This window comes from Nannospalax galili, unplaced genomic scaffold, assembly GCF_000622305.1.
Source record: "Nannospalax galili isolate Female #2095 unplaced genomic scaffold, S.galili_v1.0 scaffold63, whole genome shotgun sequence".
Lineage (NCBI taxonomy): Eukaryota > Metazoa > Chordata > Mammalia > Rodentia > Spalacidae > Nannospalax > Nannospalax galili.
This window is the reverse complement of record NW_008355272.1, coordinates 1,532,837-1,538,672: the sequence shown is the minus strand read 5'-3', so window position 1 is coordinate 1,538,672 and position 5,836 is coordinate 1,532,837.

Sequence of the window (5,836 nt, the reverse complement as noted above, 5' to 3'; positions counted from 1 at the left end):
CAATATCCCACTAGGTGGCACTGCTGATTCACACTTGGGATGCCTGAGCCCGTCTCTATGGCAACAAGCTTACACATTTATGGGAGAGAACTGGCCTTGTCCTCTGGCATGTGTGTGTGTGTGTGTGTGTGTGTGTGTGTGTGTGTGTGTAGGAGTTCTTGACTGTTCGGAGAAGCTTGCTCTGTGCATCAGGGACTGTTGATTTACAGCTGTCAGAGAATCAAGTAAACATCGTCATACTGTGTAAGGTAATGAGGAAGGAGAGAGCAGAGAAATCACTGCTCCTAATACAGTAACAAACTGCCTTCTTCTGGTGGCTCTGACTCCAATGTTCTTCGATGCATGTGGCTAGGAAGTGGATCTGAGGCATGCTGGGAGCCTGGGTGTGGGCTAAAGTCTGCATTCCCTCTGGTGTAAGAAATCACTGCAGGAGCTCAGCTTGGAGGAGCTGGGAATGCTTGAATTGTCAGTGTTCTAGGGAGGTAATCCTGGAAAATATTACATATGCTCACACATCCAGTTCTACGCATTACTATATGTCCAGACATTTATAGTGGCTCTCAGAAGTGGACACCCCACACTCTGTATAAAGTGTGCTCCTGAAATCTGATACTGTTAGTCCTTGCTATTGCTCTTGCTGGATCAAATGCCCAGCTCTCTGTCATCTTTGACATGTCTTTTTCCCATCAAGGTGCCGGGCACTCCATCCATATTTCCTATGTTGCTGCTTTGTATTCTGGGGCCGGGAAGGGGGTGCTTATTATACCCACAGAATTCTGAGGTGCCTTGTAAGGCCAGCAGCAAGCAGCCTCTATGGAGTAATAGCACCTACTTTGAACCCAGTTTCTCATCTGCAAGGGAGCTTTGTGGAACTGCCTGCCTTGTGGGTCTTACCCAGAGCCCTGGTCCCCGGACCAGAACCAGCACATTGCCCTCAGGTGAACAGGCCTCAGCTGGGAGGTAAGGGTTCCAGCTGTCCATCTAGGTTGGGATTTTGTGCTTTCTGGGAATTCTGACCTATTCCGAGATGTCAAATTGTACTTTAATTTTAGCTTTCTTGGAGAAAAAGGAAAAAGAGGCCTGAATAATAAAAGAGCTTTACAAAGAATCCAGCATTGGAGCTTCACTTGGATAGCGGGGCTGGATATTTCCTAGACTATTTTAAAAACTGAAAAGATTTTGAAAGAATTTCAGATTTACATAAAATTATAAGAACAGTACAAATATCATCATTCTTTCCCTGCTGTGCCAAAATTTTTCCTCTTCACATGATAGAGATATGTAATTTTTTTTTCTTTTTTAGAGACAGGGTCTCCCTGTAGCCCCAGCTGGCCTGGAACTTGCTATATAGACCAGGCTGGCCTTGATATCATAAAAATCCACATACTTCTGCCTCCTGAGTGCTGGGGCTGAAGCTGTGTGCCATCATGCCCAGCTCTGTAACTTTCTTTTTTTATATTTAAATTTTTCTTCTTGAGATGGAGTCTTATGTAGTCCAGGCTATCCTTTATGGTGATCTTCTTTCCTTAGCCTCTTAAGTATAGGAGCTCAAAGACATGTAATTTTTTTTTAGTAATACTATTTGGTACAAATTAAAGATATGGCATTTCTTTACCTTTAACTTATTTCAGTCAGACTTTCCTAAAAATAAGAAAATTCTCTCATAAAGCTATAGTACAAAAGTATCAAAAGCAGGAAACAGGCAAGGGAGAGTAAAGTGTTTTCCTTGCAAACATGAGGACCTGAGTTCAAGCCTCAGAATCTATGTCAAAAAGCTAGACATGGTGGTGCATGCATGTAATCCCATTGCTGGGGAGGTAGAGACAAGTGGATCCCTGGGTCTTACTGGCCAGCCAGTCTAGTTTAATTAGTGAGTTCCAGGCCAATGAGAGACCCTGTCTCAAACAACAAGGTAGATAGCACCTGAAGAATCACACTAGAGACTGACTTCTGACCCCCCAATGCATGTGCACACCTCCCTCATGTGTATCTGCACACATAGAAACATACATATCTACACACACACAAAAGCAGGGAATTAACACCCACACTTTTTTCTAATCAATGGTCTTCACTTCTATTTCATTAGCTGCTTCACAAGTGCTTCACAGCGCAGAGAAAATATTTTCATGGCCACAGAGCCAATTTGGAATCACACTGTATCTAGATGTCATATCCCTTCATCCCCCTCTTGCTGCAGATGGAACCCGGGGCCTCTGCCACAGTAGGCAAGAACTCTGTCTGAGTTACACCCCAGCCCCATGGCTGTGTCTCAAATGACTAACTAAGGCTGGTAATGGGGAACGCATAAATCCAGACATACTTGCATGCAACTCCAAACTTGATAGCTCCTAACTGTGTGTCCTAGGAAATGCTGTTTCACCTCTTCTGGGATGTTTTCTCTACACAGTGTAGATCACAGTCTATCTTTGAGTGTCAGCTTTGGGATTACTGGGCTAATACACACTAAGACTTACCCATCATCATGGTCTGTGTCTCGGAGTGTCAGCTTTGGGATTACTGGGCTAATACACACTAAGACTTACCCATCATCAGGCCTGGCCAGGGAGGGCAGGAAGGATGCTGTTACCATTTGCAGAGGGGAATCTTCAATATGTTCTCATTTTCTTAGACTTGAATCACAGTGGTTTAAGTAAAGTTGTTATTTTACGTGTATGAATGTTTTGTCTCCATGTACATAGGTACACCCCACATGCTGTATTGGTTACTTTTCTGTTACTATGATAAGACATCATGATCAAAGCCACATATAGAAGGAAGAGTTTATTTGGCTTACGATTCCAGAGAGAGAGTCCATGTGGTGTAGAGACGTGGTGGCCGAGATGGCTGGGGTAGAAAGCTGAGCACTCATGTCTTCAAGCAGTCACAGGAAGCAGTGAGAGCAAGACTGGAAGGGAGCAAGCTATATACTCTCAAAGTCCACCCCAGTCACGTGCTTCATCTGGCAAGGCCACACCTCTTCACCCTTTATAACCTCACAAAACAGTGCCACCAACCAGGGACAAAGTGTCCAAATACTTGGAGCCTATTCTAATCTTATTCAAACCACCAGAGGTGCAATGCCTGTAGAGGCCAGAAGAGGGCATTAGATCCCCTGGAACTGCAGACAGGCCATTGTCAGCCAACTTGACAGCTGCAAGAGCAGCCACTGCTCTTAATTGCAGAGTCATCTCTCCCACCCCTTAAGTAAACTCTTATCATGATCTCAACTTTTGAAAACATTACAAACATCCAAAAAGTTCTATAACTTTCTTAAAAAGTTAAACTATTATGGAAAAGATGTGGGTTTTACATGCAGTTGGACTCATAAAAACAAGAGGGCTCCTATTCCTTTTACCCATATTCCCCCAATGGTGACATCTTGTAAAAAAATAGCACAATGTCACAGCTGGGGCTCTGATACTGATGCTGCAGGACCCAGGGCAAGGACCATGCCTGCTGATCTTTATAGCTGGGTGCACTTCTTTTCTTCCTCACCCTGCCCCCCTTAGCCCCTGGTAACCTCTTATCTGTTCTCCAGCTTATATATGATTATATGTGAAATAATCATGTCATTTCATATATATTATCTATGTAACTTCAATCATTCAGTATGTAACCTTTGGGGTTGGCTCCTTCCACCTGGCTTTCTTCTCTGGAGACTTGTGCTAAAGATAGTGCGCTCTTTTTAGGAAGTATCATTATTGGGGGAGGACAGAGGGGAAAGAATGAGAGCAGAGAAGGACACATACATATGAAGATGCTGTGATGAAACCCATTACTTAGTACGTGAACCTAAAAGTTAATAAAAAGTGTCATTACCAAACAGCATCCTCCAGCATGGATGCACCACAGTTCATAGTTTTCCTCCTCGAGCTCAGTTTACTCGGTAACACATCAGGGTGCACAAACTTCTCCAGCTCAGAGAGTAGTCAGATACACATGTTTTCATCAAAAGTGCAATACTCAAGAAAAGAAGAAAGATTTTTGAATGTAGAGATGTCCACATTGCTAGATTTTAGTAGTTTTAAACAATGATACAGATGAAAAGAAGAGTCTTCCAGAAGCAGGATGATTGCAATATAAGTATTTCCCAGCGATCACTGGGACATTGGTCTGAAGTGGCATCATCCACAGTTATCTCGTTGATGTATATTAAAAAAAATCTCGATTATACAAAATTAAGGAAGATTTATTTGGCAAATTCCAAAAGTCTGTCTTAGGGTTAGCATATTTTCTCTACATTGCTACTTTGCATTTCTTTGAGTTAGTTAGAATACTGGAACTAAGAAAGACACTCTAAACCCCAACTATAAGTGACTGTGAAGGAAGCTGTTGAGGATTTTTAATAATTATGTAAAAATTCAAGTTATGCCATTGCAGGATATTCAGCACTTCAGTGAATAGATGAAATATTTATATGTAGACATTGGACTCGTCCTTCCACATCCCTAGCAAGTCTGCATGTTTGAATTGACCTTCATATATTCTTATTTTTAAAAAATAAATTCTCATTAGGAAAATGAGAGATTGCCACTCTCTCTTTGGCTGTAAGGGAAGACTTCTGCCCTTCCTTGCTCTAGAATAAGAATTTAACTACTGGGACTGGAGAGATGGCACACATGTTGAGAGCACTGGCTGTTCTTGCAGAAGACCCAGGACCCACAGTTCCCAGCACCCACATTAATTCCAGTTCCAGGGAATCTGATGCCATCTTCTGGCTTCTTTGGATACTGCATGCATGTGATACACATATATATGTAGGCAAAATATTCGTACACATAAAAAGTAAATACAAAAATAAAAAAAATTACTTCTCCTAAGGTAATTTAGTGCCCAACACAGCAGACAGTGGGTAATGGAAGCGAACACGGAAAGAGGGCAATGGGTTTGGAGATGTTTTGCACATTGGAACCTTCTGGAACACCCTGGGTCTGCAATTTTTAGGAAGTTAGGTCTGACATCTCCTGTTCCACCCTCTAAAGAACTAGAGCCACCACCTGGTTTTGCCACTCATTAAATGAGTGGCCTGGAAAACTGACCATCTTTCTGATCATTCATTTTTCTTATTTGTGGAAAATATGGTGGTCCTGAGTGCATTTCTTACCATCAGCTCTTTCTCAGAAACCCTTCCCCTCCCTCCGCCCTCCCTCCCACCTCTCCCTCCTCCCTTTTCTCTGTGGGAGTCTCTGTACATGTCGGAACTCCGAATCTGAGGCAAGCTCTCGTTCCCCTAGGGCGCCAGACCACGTACACATAGTGGCGACGCCCTGCGTTAAGCCTCCAATAGTGAGTGACAGTTCTGACCTGAAGGGGGCAGTATCGCTTCACGACTAACTCCTCGGGTGTGGCTCAGCTTAGTGTCCCACGCTCTGCAGCGGTAGGAGCCTTCCACAAACGACAGCTATACTCTCAGCTGCCATCACTGCTGTGGTTAATGCTCTGCCACCCCAAATCAGACATGCCTTCCCATCTCGGAGCCAGCGGATCTCCTTACGGAGTTTCTCTGGGTCTTAGAATTTTGCTTGACATAATATGTGTTCTGATTTTCATTGCATTAGAAAAAAAAGATTACAATGTATTTCTTCATGTAATTTTAAGTTTGTGGGGAAAAATAAGTGTGTTTTCAAAATTTTTTTGATCCATCATCGTCTCTGCTGGACAGCTCGCTTCCTCTTAAACAGCAGGTAGCTTGGAATTAGGTATAGACAGGGTTGTCAGCCCGGTTGCTAATGATGGTGGGGGAAGGGCAGGGGATGGGGATGTGGACCCAGTGTTTCCTTGTCTAAGTGTTTCTCCATATACCCACACATTCCTCAGCTCTCAGCAGGGCTAT